This window comes from Apis laboriosa, unplaced genomic scaffold (assembly GCF_014066325.1).
Source record: "Apis laboriosa isolate Shangri-la unplaced genomic scaffold, ASM1406632v1 scaffold302_cov145, whole genome shotgun sequence".
NCBI lineage: Eukaryota > Metazoa > Arthropoda > Insecta > Hymenoptera > Apidae > Apis > Apis laboriosa.
In genome coordinates, this window is record NW_025222746.1 from 302,554 (window position 1) to 323,688 (window position 21,135).

At 17.3% G+C, this 21,135-nt stretch overlaps 1 non-coding gene across 1 annotated transcript; it reads left to right on the forward strand.

The window, feature by feature from the left end:
• Positions 1-5,098: 5,098 nt before the first annotated feature.
• Positions 5,099-5,217, forward strand: LOC122714414. Its single transcript, XR_006346638.1, has one exon. It is a non-coding gene; the product is annotated as a 5S ribosomal RNA (ribosomal RNA).
• The last annotated feature ends 15,918 nt before the right edge of the window (positions 5,218-21,135 follow it).

A 21,135-nucleotide genomic window follows, 5' to 3' on the forward strand; every position in this document is an offset into this window, starting at 1 on the left:
ATGTGCATGTTAAAAATATATATTTGATAGATTTATATTATAATTTTTATATTTTTATAGATTAATTATTAATATGTTTAGTAATAAATATTTAGATTAAATCACAATCTATTTATGATAAGAAAAAAAAGCTTTAAAAATGTGTAAAATTTTTTAATATTTTTATTTTTTTATTTTGTTTATTATATTTACATTTTTTTTAGTTTTATTGTCGATATAATATTAAATTAGCTATATTAAATATATAATTAAATTATAAATAAAATAATATTATGATTCTTCTACATATAAAATGATATGAAATTATTAAATAAAATTATTATTATTTGTTATTTAAATATTTGATTTTAATGTAACATTTTTTATTTCATTTATTATTTCATTTAATTTAGAAATCTCTACATAAATATTTTTTATTATACAAGGTATTCATAAAAATATTGGAACACCTTTGGAGAATGGATTCTATATGGATTCTATATTAAAATGATAAAAAAAATTCATATATACATATGCCTGATAAGGTTTAATTAACGAATTTTAACTTTATATTAGATAGATAGAAATGAGACGGCGAAAGAATGAGAATGCTCAATTTCGCGACAGTACTATATTGCAATGTCTCTTGTATAGTGGAACCCCTCAATGAAAATAAATACACTAATATTTTTTTATATAAAAACTATTTCAAATGAATTTCAGGGTAAGATAATGTAAATAAATATCATATAATGTAACTATGCCACATTTTTATATCGTTTAAAAAAATTTTAATTATTCAAATTGAAATCTAACTTGTTATTTAACAGAAACTTATCTTTTAACAAATTATGTAATATTTGGATATTATTGAATTATACGATTAAGTTTATTGAATATATTAATTATTTAATTGAATATTCTACAATATTGGAATTATATGATGATTACACAATATTTCATTTAAAATCATATATGAATTGTTGTATTTCATTCAATCTGCTGTACTTACCGAAATGCATAAAAACAAATCAAAACACTATAATCTAATTCTATAAGAATTAGAAAGATTTTTTGAGTTTTTATATGCATAATTATTTTTTTAATTATTTTCACATGTACAAAAAAGTTCGAAGTACTAATGATATTTGAATCAATTTGAATTTCAGATATGAACTAATCAATTACTTATTAAACATGAATTAATTAAATCACTGACAGATCTTTATCTTTATTTCATAAAATATATATATATATATTTCTTAATATATCATTCAATATTTCTTATTTTTATAGATAAATAATAGTCGATCTGGATATCACATATTAATAATGTGAATCAATATTACATATTAATTAATATCATATATCTATAAAAACTGCATACATATTGCAATTGCTTTTTTTTTTTATGTATACTTGAATGATATTATAAATTCACTTTTTTCTTTATTCCTTTTTTTATACTTTTATTTTGTGATTTCTATTACATGAACGTTACGAACGAACCGATCAGAACAAAACAACTCTATCTTAGCAATGGGAAAGATTGTTGATCTAGACTTTCGCATTCTTATATCTACACAAATATAACATTCAATTTAGAATATTATTACCTCATTTTTTCTTTTTAAGTTTCTTTTTCTAATGCCTTCTTTTTCAATGCCGATCAGTATTTAATTATTAGCAATTATTTCAGTAACACATTGTCAAATTTAGAATTTGATGAAACAATACATATTTGAATACTTATTTAAAATAAAGTTTTAATTAAATAATTTTCATAGTAATATATATAATAATAATTTTTCATATAAAATTAACTTGTACAATAATAAATATTAATCGAAATAATTTCATTAAAAAAAATTAATATGAATAATGAATAAAAAAAAATATTTAATATGCAACAGTAACATAAAAAAGAAAAATACTTATATAATTTTTTTACATATAAAACACAATATTGATATGAAAAATTTAAAAATTAACAGTTTCTGCAGAGTATTCTTCGAAATTTAATTTTAGATTCTTTTAATTTTCTTCTTATTGTCATAATAATTGTCATAATTTTTTTTTTCAAAAATTTTTTATGTTTGATGAAGAAAAACTTTCTTCAAAGTTTTTGTTTCTTCAATGATTTTATTATTTTTTTTCTGTTTCTTTTCTTCAATTTTTCATCATCAATATTTTTCATTGTTTTGTATCAATGCATTTAATTTTCTTAAATTCTATCAACTTTTACATAAGCTGCGATTAAAAAACTGATTCTTTCGGATAGTACAAAGAAACTTTTTAGAAAAATTTTAAAGAATCGAGCATATACAGCACTCATCTTAAATCTACATTTATCATGCAAATTGATACTGTTTAATTTAGAATAATCTAGTATCCTATCTAGTTTAGATTTTATGAAACAAACTGTAAATATTTCATTTATATTTATATAATAGTTCAAATAAATAATAATAGTTCAAATATTCAATCAAAACAATGTAACAATCAATTCAAAATCATAGAAGAAAATATTCAGAAAATCAACTTGCACAAGACATTATATATATATCAGACATTATATATCAGAGTTTAAATCTAAAAATTATAATTTCATGCAATAATATACTAAAGGATCATATATAACTTATAAAAGAAATATTAAAGACTCCTATATTCCTATGCGTACCTCGAGTTTTGTTTCATGCATAATAATTAAATTCATTCGATTGAAAAACAATTATTTCCACGAATCCAATATCAAACCATTGTGATAAAAATTCAACTAACAAGTTAATGATTTATAACGATATCGAAATTATTTATTAAATTCAAATATAATGAATTGTCTAATAAATAAATAGTAATCAAAATCAGTTTATCTATAATTAAATGTTTTATCGAGATTCGTGCTATATGTACCAACTCATTAACTAATTAAATTGAAGAAATATAATAACTTTCAGTAATTTTAATAATATATATTTCAATAATGGAATATAGAAAATAAAATATAAATTGGCGATAACTGGTACTCAAATATTCTTATAATATAAAAATACAATAATAATAGAAATAATATAATATAAATATAATATAATATACATATAATATAATAATATAAAAATATTAAATATTTTTTATATTAAAAATATAAAAAGTAATTAAAATTTTGTGTTCTGTTTACACTTTGAATTTAGTTGTACATAAAATTTTATAGTATAATCGAGATATAATATTACAATACCAGAAATATCGCAGTGTAATAACTTCAAATCAGATCATTGCCAAAAAATAAATAATTTAAAATAAAAAATATATTCAAATTATTAAACATAAATTAATATTAAAAATCAATTAAAACATATCAAATATCGATCACTGGAATAAAAACAAATAGAAATAATATTAATATATTTTTATATCTTTTATCAATTTTTCTACATTTGAACTATTTTAATGTTTTAAACGGTAGTAAAATTATTTTTTATTCCACGATTGAAGTTAAATGAATTATAAATCCTATGTATATATTAATTTTTAAAAATATAATTGCTAAATATAAAAAAAATAACATTTGTTTTCAATAAAATAATATTAATATTTTAAACTTAAAAAACTTTAAAAAAACAAAATTCATTTTAATCGAAGATACCAACAAAAGTAAAAAAAATTAGTCATAATATCTAATTTATCAAAAAATCGATTTTCTATATTTGATAAATAAAATCATTTATTTCTTATTATGTAAATAAACATTTCTTCAATTTCTTTAAATTAAAAATTCTGTTTTGATCACTAATCAAATTGTCATTAGTATTTGGATGAGAAATCACTTATGAAATTAATGTTATTAGTATTTTTTTGATTTCTTACATATTTTATTGATTATATTAATTCACATATTAATTTTTTTTATTTTGTTATTGTCTTATTGTTTCTTTATATTTGCGTTCTTGCTAGAATTTTTCAATTTTTCAAATTGATAAAGAATGCTTCTTCATTTTTAATATCATATTTGGTTAATATAGATTTTTCTTATACAAATTTAGCATTTATATTAATTAAAGATAATAGTATCATCTGTGACAAAACAGGCATTATAAATATCGAAGACCAGAATTTATTTGATGTAAATACGATTTATGATTTATATTTATGATAGCGAATGATCAATGCAGAAATAAAAATTAATGAATAGCAAAGTAAACATCACATTGTGATTATAAGAAATATTATAAAAAATAGAAACATCATGAATTGAAAAATTGATAAATACAGAAAGATGCAAATAAACAATAATTCCAGTAATAGGATACAATGAGAAATGCCATTATGCTAATTATTTTTAAGATGATTAAATAATTTATTCACACAAAATTTTCATCATAGTTTGCATAAGCTTTCAAATTCCTTCTCTTTTGTTTATATAATAATTTTAGTATTTTTTCATGTCTTTTGATATATGTAAAAATACTTCATTAAAAATATAAAACACGGTATGACGATATTGAAACAAATGCAATTGATTATTTATTGGTTTTCCTATTTTCAAATAATAATGAGACTATTATTCTTCTATTTGTAATTATTTGAAGCAGTGAATGTCAAACCACATAAGAACTATTGGTTCTGGTTCGATTACCAAAGTCAAGCTATCAGGCACAGTTAATACTTGAATGGGTGAGCGCTTGGAAACACCGTGTGTTGTTGGTTTTTTTTTTTCAGTTGTCTTCTTATATATTTTATGCATACGTATTTTTGATATAAATTATTCTTTGATTTTTAACAACACGTGTTTCGTTAGATAGATTCTTTTCTACATGTTTTACATCAAACATTAACTTATTTAACAATTTTCGCGATATTTATACAGGTATGTCTACATTGATAGAACATTTAAATGATTTGTTTCCGCAAATACAAATTTGTCGATATCAATTTTTGCATCAATTTCGTTTCCTTCCCTCTTGTATGGTAATTGTAGAATTTCTGTACGTTCTTTGAAAATTGCCTTTAAAAATATACATGCATAGTATTGAATCCGATACAATTAATTAGATTTCCTATTGTAGCATTTAAATTATTTTCACTCCATGTCAACAACGATATTGATGTATCTTATGCCAACGACCATACCACGTAGGAACTACTGGTTCTCGTTCGATCACCAAAGTCAAGCTACGTCGGGCACGGTTAGTACTTGGATGGGTGACCGCTTGGGAACACCGTGTGTTGTTGGTTTTTTTTTTCTGTTGACTTCTTATATATTTTATGCATATATATTAATTTTTATCATTTCTGATATTATCTTTGCTCATAATTTCTCATTAACATTGGTATAGAATATTTTATGATTTTATAATAACGTATTTTGTTTAATTTTTTAAGTTGTGAATTAACAGTAATTTATTTCATGATTTACATGCTACTTATACGAATATTTTCATCAATAAAACATCTAACTAATGTGTTTGTAACTATAAATTTCAATTTTTTTCTCCTTTATACAATAATTTTAGAATTTACATATTTTTTAATTTTTTATTTTTTTAAAATTTGTATATTTCTTTAATAAATTACAAGATTATTTTTTCAAGTTATACAAATATGGAAAATATACATAACAAAAGAAAATTGTTTCCTAATATGAATCGATTAATTAACAATTTAATATGTATTAATATATATTTTAGTAGTTTAATATGTTTTATTTAAATTTGAAGCAAAATTAATCTTGAAATTAATATAAATTAATTTCAAATTTGATGTCAACTAAAAATTTATTTAATTTTTGATTTTATAGTTTATATTGGATTTTTAAGTTAATAATTTAATTGAAAATATTTTAATAAATAATGTTAATCTAATTTAATCTAAAAAAAATAATTTATTTTTGTTAATAATTTTTTAATAAATGCAAAATAATATCTTTGTAATATTATATACAATAACTTTGATCACATAAAAAATCATCAAAAAGAAGGATTTTTATAAGTACTTATGAAACATAATATTAATTTGATACTAATTTAATTAGTCTGATAGTTTAGAAAAGCAAAAATAAAGATCACATTCAAAAAATGAATCGAAGAATGTAGATTGAATACAAAGAAAAAAAAGATCCAGAAAATAAATCATTTACGATTGCATAAACCATTAATTCCAAACTTTATTCCAAATTTTTCGATAGATATAATTTATAAATATAATTAGAATTTATAATAATTACAATATTATATATTGTAAATAAAGTATCATAATATTGTATCATAAATATAAATAATTATGTAGGTATAAATAAAATAATATTATATATATATAAGTATGAATAAAAATGATTCTATTAGAGTTACACAATATCTATCACTTATTCGTATGCCAACAAATATTCAAATTTTATTTTATTTTGTTTTATTTTTTTTTCTTAACTTAGAATATTTATTAATTTATAATTATAATATATATTTATTTAAATAATATTTATTTAAATAATATATTTATTTAAATAATATTATTAGATATTTTTATTTAAATAATTTATCCTTTTGAAAACAAAATCTTTTAAATTTTTTTTAAATCTTAATTTGAAATTAACTAGATATCATTATTAAAGTTGTTTTTAAATTTTTTAATAAATTGTATCTATTCCTATTATTGTTTAAATAATTCAATTTTTTTTTTTAATATTCAATGAACGATATTTTTATCATTTGAATTTTCACTTTCTCCAAGTTTTAGTTATTCATAAAGCTGTTTGTAAAATAATTTTTGAATTTTTTTTTTTCAAGAAGGAAATACTTCTTTATCTTTTTATTTTACTTATCATATTTTTGTTTTCTTATGTAATATAATATAAATTTTATAATAATTAAATTACGCAAATAAAATTACATATATATAATATAAATAAATAAAATCAATCGATATAATAATTCAAAAAATTTTTAACAATATAGTATAGTAGCGAATTTAACAATATAGTATCAATAATGACAAAAATAATTGGAATAAATATTATTTTTCTATAATTCATGATTTTTTTTTCTAAATTTGATACTATTATTATATATACTATAAATAATTATAAATAATATGAATTCAACTCAAGCGATCGTTACAGTACTAATATAATATGAGATATTCGAATTCGAGCGATCATCAGCGATTGTGTTAATATAATATCAGTGAAAAGCTCCAACGATTCTAAATTATCACTATCAGTGAAATACTGGTATGAATCACAGATACAAAAGATTTAGATATCAGACTACATATAAGATAATAAATAATAATGAATAAAAGATATACTATATCTATATAATAAATTAATATTAAAAATAATAAAATGAAAAAACGAATTAATAATATATAAATATATAAAAATATATAAATTTATATAAATTTTTTAATAATATAATTTTCTCATGACTTAATGGCAATTAATATATTAAAGATAGTAAATAATGAATAACATATTATTCTAAAAATCCATTTAAATTAACTATTATTAAATTAACTAAAAATATAGTGAAAATACAATCTCATACGAGTTAAAAATTTTTAAGAAACAAATAATATTGTGCAAAGATTATGTAAATTTAGGTATAAATTGTGTAAATTTATTTTTGAAAAGCGTATGATTGATATAAAATTTTGACAGGGAAGAGTGGACTTTAAATTTAAAATTTTTAGATTTAGAATTATAGATTTAGATGTAGAATATAAGTTTTCAAAATATTAATAAAAAACTTTTTATTATGCAATATATTGAATTCTGTCTAAACAGATGTTACAATTAGGTCATATTACGAGTCTTTATTGCATCGTCGAATATAAGGTAATTAACCTTCTATTGCATGAATTTTTATGACAAAAATATAGAAAAAAAATATATTGAAAAAAATATATATGGCTGTTAAAAATGAGTGTAGTCATGAAATAAATAATAAAATTTTATTAGAAAATGTTATTTATTGCATTTTATGATTATTTCCTTGAGAATTTTATACATATGAAGATACAAAATCAATCAAATAAAAAAAAAAATCTTCACTTTTTTTGCTTTGGAAGATGGAAATAACTATTGCAAAGGAATATCATTATCTTCACTATTATAATCAATAGAGTTTGCTTTTATTACTTCCTTTCCATTGCCAGACTTGTCTTCTGAATCATCATTGATGGTATATCTCGTACATTGATTCTAACAGCATTCTTTCCATAACAACATTTTTTCCATTGACGGATGCATCCCTGTATTTTTTTTGCATTGCGGAAATATACTTTTGAAATTTAATTAATCTCCAATTACGGAACGAAATGCAATAGAAGGTTAATAATACGATATAGCGATATTAGTTTTAATAGTAAAATCATTATTTTTGATTATTATAATTTCATAATTATTATTATAATTATTTAATTTTATATATATATATATAATTTTATAATCATTATAATTAAGAAATATTTTTTATAATATAATCATTTCTTTTAAAATTAAGTAATTTTAAAGTTACATTTTCAAAATTTATTTATTGACAGAATTGAATAGGATAGATTTTGTTCCCAACTACCATAGATAAGCTAGCAATACCGATATATTAATGAAAATTATAGTTAACAATAAAAATTTTATTAAATTATATTAGATTATTATTATATTAGATAACAATTATATGCATTTAGTTTTTTATATAAATATTGTCATCATTAATTTTTTGAATGAAATGATATATATTATCCTCTATTATTAAATAATTATATGTGAAAACTTATTTACATATGATCCATTCTCAAATTCAGAAATTTTCAATAACTTCAATTCAATGAATTATTATTATATCCCTAACAATATTATTCATGATTTAGATTTAAATAAAGATATTTAAAATATAAATATATGAAATTTATTTTTACCATCTGCTAATATAAAAATACAAAAGTATGTTGGAACAAATTTTATAAATTTAGAAAAAGCTTTTAACATAATGTGGCTGAAAGAATTCTTTTATAAGTTCATAAAAAAAACTTTCTTAATTATCTATATAAAATACTTTACAATATTATTTTATGTAAGAAAAATTTATTAGAAAAGAAATTAAAAAAAAAATTCAAAAAAATATTTTAATTTTTAAAAATTAATTATAGTAAAGGATGAATTATCTTAACTATTTTTTAATTATTTAATATATAATTAATATATATTTTAGAGATATGTTAAATGTTTTTATTTGGTATAAACAAATAAAAACAAATTATCATGATTTTTAATATAATTTAGATATAAAATGCAATAATTCATTGAAATTTAAAAATTATACACAAAAATTCAAAATTTTTATTAGATATGGAATTGAAAATTAATGAAAACAAATATAAAATAAATTTATTCAAACCATCAAAAAAAAAAGGATCCAAGTTCATATGTACAAGAATATGTAATAGAAATTAATCTAAAGAACCAAAATATTTCATATAAGTTTATAGATAAAAAATCTAAATTAAAAAAAATTTACTTAAATTAATATAAATTAAATTAAATTAAAAATAAATTAAATTAAATACAAACTTTTTTATTAAGAATTTTGACATGAAATTAAAATTGTTCATTTACAAACATTTGATATGATCAATTTTCATTTATGAATATTCTAGTTCAACTATAACAATAAACATAATATAATGAAAAAATAGAAATATTTAGAAAAAAAAATGTTCAAGAATTTATATATTATAGAAAATTTATATTAAACTATATAAAAACTGTTATTTTATTTTAAATTAAAATTAAAATTAAAATAAATTAAAATTAAAATAAATTAAAATTAAATTAAAATATGAAAGATATATACACATTGTGTATTATATAAATGTTATATAATGTAATGTATAATGTAAGTGTTGTGTATTATAAATGTATTATAATAAATATATATTATATAACTATTATAAATATATTTATTAAGATTCTTTGATTATATGTCTATGTACTATTACAATTATATTTATTTAATTTAAACTTGCACTATTATGATTAAATTTAATAAGGTTATGATCTCTTTTTTATTATATGGTCACAGTTTAAATTCGTTCTAAAAATCCAATTGTTTTAATACTTTTATTAATTCGCATATTGACCTCTATTCCATCTCTGATTTATTCAGTCAATCCAATATCTAAATTTATCTTAACAAAAATAAGTAGAATACAAAACTCCATAAAAAAAAATAAAAAAATTATGCTATATGTGAAATATGTATAATATAAATACTATATATTATTTTTTCTTATTCATTGTGTAATAATAATCAAATACAATGTTGAATCAAATACAATTAAATAATTTAGATAGCATTAAAATCTTTTAATTTAATGCAATAATATTTGATTTATCAGGATCGCTTCTCGTAGATATGCAATGCGTATATGTATATAGATATACAAATAGATATATATAGATGTATATAGATATACAAGGAGATATTTGCATATGAAATAGTAATTTTTCAAAATTTTAAAAATTATAACTATTTCCAAAATCAAAAAAATTATATATTATATATATAATTATAATTAAACATTGAATCATGATGTAATATAATTTTTTTTTTAATAATTTTTTAATAATTACTATATATTATATATTATATTATCATAATACTTAATAATTATTAAAATTATACTTAAAATAATTAAAAACTAAAATTATTATTTATAACTTTATTATTTTTTTATTTTATGATTATGACTTAACTGTATGTTATGTGTATTTAACGTATCAGATTTTATTTTTATATTATTGGTATTTAGAATTATACGTTAAAGATACTTACCTTTAATATGTAAAAAAAAATTGGCTGCTATTATTTACTACTGAAATAGATATAATAATAATTTTTATTGTTATTGACATGATAAGCACCGTGCATCATTAGTCTCATAATACTTATTTAAAATTTTTATGTAAAAATATATTTTTAATATTGATTATACTAACTAAGTTTTAAGTTACTAAAAAGAGAAGTCAACATATATTATAAATACAATTTCGAATTTATATCCCAAGTTTGTATCATAATATCAATAATCAATTAATATAATCAATTAATAATAAATCATTTCAGTATCTTATTATCAGTTACATAATTATTCGTTATTCATAAATCACAATCAAGCAATCAATTCTTCTCTTTTTTATGGTCATTAATTTGATTGTAGATCATAAAAATGTAATTTTATCGCATCATAATTTCAAAATAATGAAAATCTAAAGTAATATAAATTTAAGAAAAAAATAATTTCGTATTCAAAAAATTTTTGGAATCATTTACAAAAAGAAAGAAGAATGAATTTAAGCTAATAGCTTAATGCTAATAACAACTTAATCATGCTATAGTAGATTAGAATATTTTACAATAAAAAAAAAAAGAAAAATAAAAAGAATACAATACAAAAATAACTAGATAACATATAAATAAGTTTTCGTGACAATCATAAATCGATTTCGTTTTTGTTCATAATTGCATATACATAAACTAATTCAAATCTAGTACAGATCATCATATATATGAAATTTTCATCAGATTAATCCTTATTTATTGATATAATATATTTTTATATATTGTATATTAAATATTATATTTTTATTATATTATTATTATTATTATTACTATAAGTATAGAATTCATTATATTATTTTTTTATGAATATCTCGGAAATTAAAATCGATAACGAGCAACCAGCAATGATAACATATAGGGAAAAGTTGTTTAGAATGTTGATAACATATTTCAAAGTTATCGAAATTGAAAAAGAGAATTTTTTTGTAAACAATTATCAAAGTTTCTTTCGAAACTTAGTAGATACAATAAGACGATGCAAATTTTTTTTAAATTTTTTTTAGGTATCATTTTTAAATGACAAAAAGAAATTTAAAATTTTTTTCGAAACCGAATTATGGCATCAAGGAAAAATGAGATTGTATTAGAGATGTATTACCGTACGTATTTGTATTCAGAATTTCATGAATTTTTAAATTTCTAGATTTTTTTTAACTTTTTATTTAACTTTATTGTTGATAATTTCATTTTTCTTATATTTAAGTATATAAGATATTTAGACGAAGATGATGAAAAATTTAACGAATGATTATAAAAAACTAAAATAATGAAAATTTCATTTAAGAATTTATTATTATCATTTATAAAAAATTCATTTTTTGTTATTGACAATTAGAAATCGAAAATATTATTGAATATGAGCAAAAACGAGTTTAGAACAATTTAAAAAATACAAAGTGCAGCGAATCAAATTTCTATATTTATTCAAAATGTTAGTCATTCACATTCATTTCCAATTTTTCCTTCTTATTTTAATATTCAACTATTAATCTATATATAAGCAAATAAAAATACTATTAAATTAATACTATTAAATTGTAAAAAAAATTTATTTAATTTTAATTAATTTTTATTTATATAATTAAATAAATATTAATAAATATGAAATGCTTTAAATATATCACATAATAAATTTTTGTTGACAGATAAGTTAAATTGCAATAAGATACTGAATTATTTCTATTATACTATTAGCAATAATTTCTCACTTTAGTTCTGTTTTACTTCATTTAATGCTGAGTTAAATTGTTTATAATTTAATAAATAAACTTCAGTCAACATTTTTGTATATCAACTTTTATATTTGTTTTTTCTTCTAGAATTAATCTTCCGAAAATGTTCTACATTTTTATAGCAATTCTGGATATAAATTTATTCTATAGATCAAAACAAATATCAAGTTAATATATAAAAACATTAGTTAAGGCTTATTTATTAAATTATAAGCAATTTAACCTTGTATTGGATGAAATGAGACGGAACTAAAGTGAAAAAATTTAAAAGTGATCGCATAATGAGAATAGTTCAGTAGCGTATTTTAATTTATCTAATAAAATGCACCAATGAAAAATTTATTATGCATGTATTTAAAAAGCATTGGCAAAATTTCCGAAAACTTGTAAAGTTTGATTCGATTGAATTTTTTAAGACGATATATGATAACAAATAAAAATAAAATTTATGAGCAAATTTTTTTACTCGAAAGTTAAAATTCAAAATTTCGAAAGATGTTTTACTATTTTAATGTCATTTCTTATATTTCCTTATAATATAAAATAATTATAAAGATATTTAATATTTTTTCTTTATTCTGTATATATATATTTTAATAATATGGATTTATTTTTTATCTTATATATAAATATTCATATATTTATGTAATTAGCGAATTTTCTTCAATTCTTTATATTTAAGTTCCTTAAACGGGTTAAATATATAAATTTTTTTTTTAAGTAAAAATTTGTACTATTTGTTGCAATTTTGAAATAAATGAATGCAAAAATGGATAAAAAAATTTGAAAAAAAAAGAACGGTCATAGAATTTTGATATGGCATATATAATATTACACGATAAAAAATAATTCAGCATATAAAAATTTTATAATAGATTTCGATTTATTGAAAATTATATTTATGTTATTGTATATTGTTCACTAAATGTATGTAAATCTAAACAAAAATCGAACAATATATACACAAAGTACACAATATTTTTTAACTAAATATAATATAATTATAAGTATACTTATTTTTAACTAAATATATATAATATATAATAAAAATATACAAACGTTGTTATAGAGTTTGAAATTTGTAAACATGTGTCTAGCTAAAGATCTATATACCTGTAAACAAATAACCTTTAGTGTGTTTCTAACAGTACTTGTGAACAAACGGAAAAATTTAACGTTTATCTATAATTAAGAATAATGACTGGTAAGAAATCAAATAAACAGAAAATTATTATTAAAAAATACATAAAATATAGAAGGAAAAAGATATAATTATTTTTTAAATAGAAAAAAATCCATAATTCATTATAATAATATTATAATAAATAAATATAATATAAAATAAATATAATATAAAGTGACAAAAATATTCCAAACAAATTATGATTCATTTAAGAAAATTAAAACGAAAGAAAAAAATCACTTCTTTATAAGATAATAAAAAATCCATTTGTATTTGTTTCAAAATTAATGATTGCTATTGATTGCTATTGATAAAGAAATACATGCAGAATTATATTGAAGAATTTTATGGAAAAATAATATCTATGGAAAATTTTAAAAAGAAGTTGTGTATTAATAAGAAAAATAGGTATTTAGATTAAAATTCACAAAAATATACATAAATAAAGATATGAATTTCTGGAATAAAGTTATTTTTTCGGATAAAAGTAAATTAAATATATTTGAATCCAATGAAATGGTCAGGAAAAATCAAACATAGAATTAGATTTAAGAAATCTAAAATGTATTATAAAATGATAGAGGCTCGGCAATGATATAGAAGTATATATGTCCGCTATCTTGGTAATTTTGTATTTATTGACGAAATAATGGATAACAAAAAATATTTAAATATTTTGAAAAAAAAAATTAATAAATAGTGTAGAAAAATTGGATATATCAAGAGATTTTTATTTTCATAAGATTATAAACATAATTCCAAAATAGTGCAGCAATAGTTATCAACATAAGGTATATAATGTTTCTCATTCATTATCGAATCCGCCTCAAAATTCTGATTTAAATTCTGATTATTGAATATCTATGAAAATCGATAAAAGCTTAAAAAAAGGTCTAATGTAACGCAGAGTAAAATATTTTATTACAAAACTTAATTAACAATATGGAAAATCCTAAAGAAGTTATTAAAACTAAAGGTATATGTTTATGTTTAAAAATATTACATATCATATTTTATAGATTAAATGGAAACATGAAAATATTTTATAAATTGAAACATTGATATTTTTAAAACTACGTATTACCAAATAACTAAAATAGTAAAACATTTTTTTAAAATTTCGAATCTTAACTTTTGAGTTAATAAAAATTCTTTTTGTAAACATTATTTTTATGTAAAATGAAGCTATTTATAAAGTTTCAATCAAAATGATCGTGAAATATTTTTAAAAATACAATCAAATTTTTAATAATATAGAAAGAATAATTAAAAAGTTTTTAATAATATATTCTTGAATCTCAGAACTTTGTAATGTAAAATTTTATATTACTGATAATATCAAATTAATAATTAATAATAAACATAAAGCCAATATTTCAATTAACTAAAATTTTTCATTTGGTAGATTTTTTAAACTAATGATAACTAGCAAGAAAATTGAATTCTTCACAAGATTTTGTATTTAAATTCTATATATGTTTTTTAGATTTATCAATAAAAAAAATTACAAAAAGCTTAACTAATCTTCCTTTTTTTGAAAATTTATTAAAAAATTTATTAATTTTTTATTTGGTTTAGTTGGTTTAGTTTAAATTAATATTTATTATTATTTAAATTTAAGTTATTTAAATAATAATCATATTATATATCTTCCAAACTTATACTTCTTTTAATTTTACAATGAATAAATTTTGCAATTTTATCGATTATTTAATATAATATATGAAATATAAATTAATATAAAATTTAATTTCTAAATAAATAATTGTATTCGAAACTCAGATTAGTTATTAATTTTATGTATTAATATAATGTATAATATAAAACCGTATCATATCTGTCATCAATCGAGATCATGTTTCATTCATGTTTCCAATAACTAATGATATTTTTTCTATTTTCTGATTTCATTTCAGAAGAGAAATATCGTTTAAATATATTTAAATTTTTCAGACATTATGAATTAAAACAAATAAGTTCTCATAAAAAAAATTTTCCAAAATTAAATAATTGCTTTTAGTATATGCATATTATATGCATACAATGGATATTGAAAAATAAATGTAAAGTATAAAGCAACAATATGAAAAGAAATAGAAAAAAAACTGATAATTGGATTTAAGTATGAAATATGTATGAATAATCAGATTTTTTATGAAAATAAAGACTGGAAAATGTCAAATGTTATAATTTGAAATAATAATTATAAACACTAATTAGTGATTGGATTGTTTTTAAATATCTTTCTTATTAGAAGCTTTATAAACAATATTATCTTTTAGACAATTTATATTTTCAAATATAGATTATTCCGAAGATAATTTTTCTGTAAAAATTATAAAATCATTGAATAAAATTATAAAATACATAAAATACATATTTGTAATTATAATAGTTGACATTGACATTATTTTAGTTAATATTTTTCTGTAATAGATAGATTTTTAAATTTTTATATTAATATTCCAAAAATATTTTTTATATTCAAGTTGCTGTAAAGTTAAAATTTTTTTTATAGCTAAATTCTATATTTTATTACCAGAGTAAAGTCTTATTACATATTTTTTTTTTTTTTTACGCCAATCCATACGATATCATCGAAAATAAATTTAAAAAAATTCAATTGGAAACAAAAATTGTTTTGGGCTTCTATACAGAAAAAATGATTATTGTTTTTCCATTTTTCCAGGAAAAAGTTCTTCTGATTTTGATCATCATGTTATGTTATGTATTTCATCGAAAATAAGTAAGTATATATGAATTTAAGATTCAATATATGAAAGATATGACATTGTGAAATTATTTTTATGTACTATTATATTACTATTATATATTATATTATATTATGTACTATTATGTACTATTATGTATTATATATTTTTATGTACTTAGTATAACTTGTTTAAGCGTTTATATTTTTATATATTATATTTAATATAGAGGAATATATATAAAAATATTTAAAATTGGTATGTTTAGAATTAATCAAAACAATAGAATATCGAAATAAATAATAAAACGAATCTACTCATTATTTCAAATTACTTATTATTGATTTTGGCTATATAAGGATGAAAGATAGCATGTCTATGTAACGATCTTTTCCAGAATCCAGAAGTAAGTATATTATAATATGCATGTTAAAAATTAATGCGACATAGCAATAAAAATTTTAATAATGTGAATGTGATTTTTTTATTTTATTGCAGTATATTAAATATATAATATAATAATATATAATATAATGCAGTATATTAAATATATAATAAAATATTTATATATAGTTATTATACATAAAACTATTATAAATAAAACTATTAATTAATATATTATTTTATAAAATTTTCTTTTGAAACAAATTAATTTAGGACATAATCTAAACATCAAATATAATATATATATTACATATATTTATAATATTATATATATTAATATTAATAATATATATATATATTATATTTAATATATTTTGATTTTATAAAATTAAGAAATACAATTTATAGATTTTATTTTCTTAAGAATGAATATAAAATTATAAAAAAATTAATCCATTGCAATAAAATGAAAGAATTGTATTTATAATTTTTTTTTTAATTAAAACAAAATTTATTATATACATATTTATTATAGAGACAATTTATTATTTATTTTAATCAAAGAAGAATCTATATTTTATTTTAATTAAATAATTTAAAAAAAATTTTAATTAAACAAGAAAAATATATATATTTTTTACAGGTATAATTTTTTTATATAATTTGCTTAATATTTTAATATATTTTTTATAATTATGTATATTTAATTAATTGTATTAAATTTTTTTTGTTTTATATATTATTTTTTTGTTGTTTTCTATATTCAAAGATTAATATTAAGAATGTAATATATAATATATATACAAATATATTTTATTTTTATTATATATATTTTATGTCTTTAAAAATGTATATATAAAATATAAATTTCATTTTAAATATATCAAATAAAATAAAAATAAAAAATGGAATAATAAAATGGATCAAAATGAAAATTATAATATAAGAATATTATAACACAACATTATAAATGTAATATATTTTTATTTAATTTATTGTCTAATGACAATCAATTTATGAAAGATACATTGATATGCATTGATAAGAGGTTTTTTTGAATAATTATTTATTAATATATATAATTAATAATTAATATATTTATTTGATTTTATAATCAAGTAATATAATTAATTAAGTTTATAAAAATATTATAAAACTGTACATATAAAATTCTTATGTATTTATAATTTAATTAATTTTTTTCTTGAAGCTTAATTTTTTAAATATTTTTCATGATATAAAATTACATAAATAAAATTAATATTTAGAAAATGATAAAATTAATTACATGATAAAATTAATATTTAGAAAATGCTCTATTTATGAATTTATTACATTATATGTTCATTGCTTTTGCTTTTGGAACAAAAATATTTTTTTGTTCAAAAAAAATTAAAATGAAAAAAATTTATAAAAATATAATATTATCAAATAAAAGAGATATTTAGAAAAATTAAAAATATTAAATTATCTTAATATTTATATTATTCTAAGATTAAAATAAATATTTAATATATAAATATTTTTATTTAAATTATTTGATTCAATATTATTTGAACATGTTTTGAATATTAATATAATCTAAAAATGAAATATTCTTTTATTTAAAACTTAATGTACAAATAAATATAGTTATTATAAAAATTTTATTTATGTCTTTAAAAATTGTAATAAATTCATATTTTTACATATTATAAATAATAAATATTACTACATAATATTTTTACAAATATTTTTATGTACAAAATAAAATACATAATATATTTTATAATAATATTCTCATATATAAAATGAAATATTTTGAAATGGTAAGATATATAATATTCATATAAATTATTATATCTGATTTATTTTCAAGCAATTGCATTTTTGATTGAATGAACCAGAACAAGTAGTTTCTATCTGTCATTATTATTGGCCTGAAATTTTTCATTTGTTATTTTTTTATATAATTGATAACTTTTTCATATAAGTTTTTTAAAGTAAATGCTAAGAATTATTATTTTATTATCTATATTTTTACATATATAATTATCAATTTTTTGTTTTATTTACATATATTTTCTAAATATATTTAAATTTATCTATTTTTTTTATTGTAATAATTTTTTATTGTTTATATTAATTTTAAAAATAATATTTTTGTTATTTTGTGGATTTTTTTTTTAATATTATATAATTTTATAGAATTATTAAGATATTGTAAATTTCTAACTTCTTTTTCATTTTCAAAGATCCAAAATAAGATATTTTAAAAATTTTTTTCAAAAAATTATTGAATAATAATTAATTTTTATTTAAATGGAAATATAAAGAATTATTTTATTTTAAAGAAATAAAAAAAAGAAATAAATAAAGAAATTTTTCAAAAATGAAATGAGTAAAAAATTAATTTTTAATTGTTCTGATTATAATTAAATAATTAATTATTTATTAAATATTTATTATTATTTATAAATCATTTATAAATGAATGATTAAAATTTTTGTCTGCTAATAAGTGTTATCGAAATTTAATTTTGATTATTGTAATTAATAATGGTCAGAATTTTTTTTTTATTTGGTTTCTAATAGCTGTTATTGATGATTTGAATGCTGTTATTGATGAAAATTTAATTTTGATTACTAATTAGATACGAAAGAGATTTCACTTTTATAAAATAATATGGAAATATTTTTTCATTTTTTTTGTAATATATTTAAATTTTTCTTATTAAAAATGATAATTTGTTCGTTCAATTTGTCAATGTAATATATGTTTAATAACATTAATATTCCAAAATTATGGTGGCATTTGTATCATTTTGGAACAATTATATAATAATCTTTCTCTAAAATTTTTGACACATATTATAGAAAAGTAGTAGAGCTTAAAATTTAAAAAATTTTTTTCATTTTTTAAAATTATTTTGTAATATATTTGAATATTTTCATTTGTTTATCTTTTTTATATCAAAAATTTACATATAGTTCCAAATTATTTGGAATTACCCATCAAATTTATTTTCTTCATTTGATTTTCTCCAAATTATTTTTAAATTAGATGAGTATATGATTCCATTCTTAGTAATAAAAATATTTCGAAATTAACTAAAATTTATACTTTAAGTTAGTTAGAAATTATTTCGAAATTTTTGGAGTCCTTGATTACAAAGTTGATAAAAGAGAATTTTTTAATTTGAAATTTTGAAAAATTTAAAATTTTTAAATGATTAATCCAAAGAATTATTCCTTATGAAATTAAAAAGAATTTATAAATGAAGATAAGTAATTTATAACATAAGTTATAAATTAAATTTATTAAATTGAATATGCACAAAATAACATAAAAATAAAAATTAGAAAAAAATTTGAAATCTTATTATTATTGATATATTTTTGGTATATTTTCTGATAGCTGGTAAAATTAAAAATTTTAGAGCGTCTAAAATAATTTAAAAAATTTTTTTTTTAATTTTTTTCTTAAATTTGAAATACATAAATCTGATAACATCAAAAGCCATAAAAATATATTTTCTATCGTTTTTTTTCATAAAAATTTTTTTCTGAACTTTTTTATGTATTTATTAGTATATTTTTGAGCTTCTTCAGATATTTGACTAATTAACAATAGTGTAAAATTTATTATCTCTGGTTCGTGAATTAAAATTTTATACATGAAGTTGATATAATACTGGATGTAATTGTACAAAATTTTTTGCTGTTCTCACAGTCATTTTTAAAATTTTTTCAAATTAATTTGGTGATTGAAATAATTTGAAATATTATGAAAAAATTTTAAATTAAATTTTCATCAATATTATTAATGACAATATGTGATGATTTTTAAAACCCAAATTTCAGTTTACTAATAATTCTAATGATAAATGGAACTATTAATTTTCATTGAATTATTTTTTTTTTGATCTTTCATTGTCTGCTTTTCTTTTAAGTTGTATACTTGTCACTTCTATAAATAATTTATATGACAAAACATTCATATAAACATTCAAAAAGCTTATTTATACATATAATGTGGATAATTTGAAACAAAAATGAATTTATTGATATCTTCTTATAATATCTTATTAATATTATTAAATTTTTTATTATTGCTCTGCATAGATAACAGCGTTGAGTGAACAATGTGGATAAAATTATGTTATACATCTTGCCAAATGTTTTGTATGAAATTTATATTATATCTAAATTCTTTTATTTATTTTTTAATGTATACTATTTCGTTCATAGATACTTTATTATTCTTAT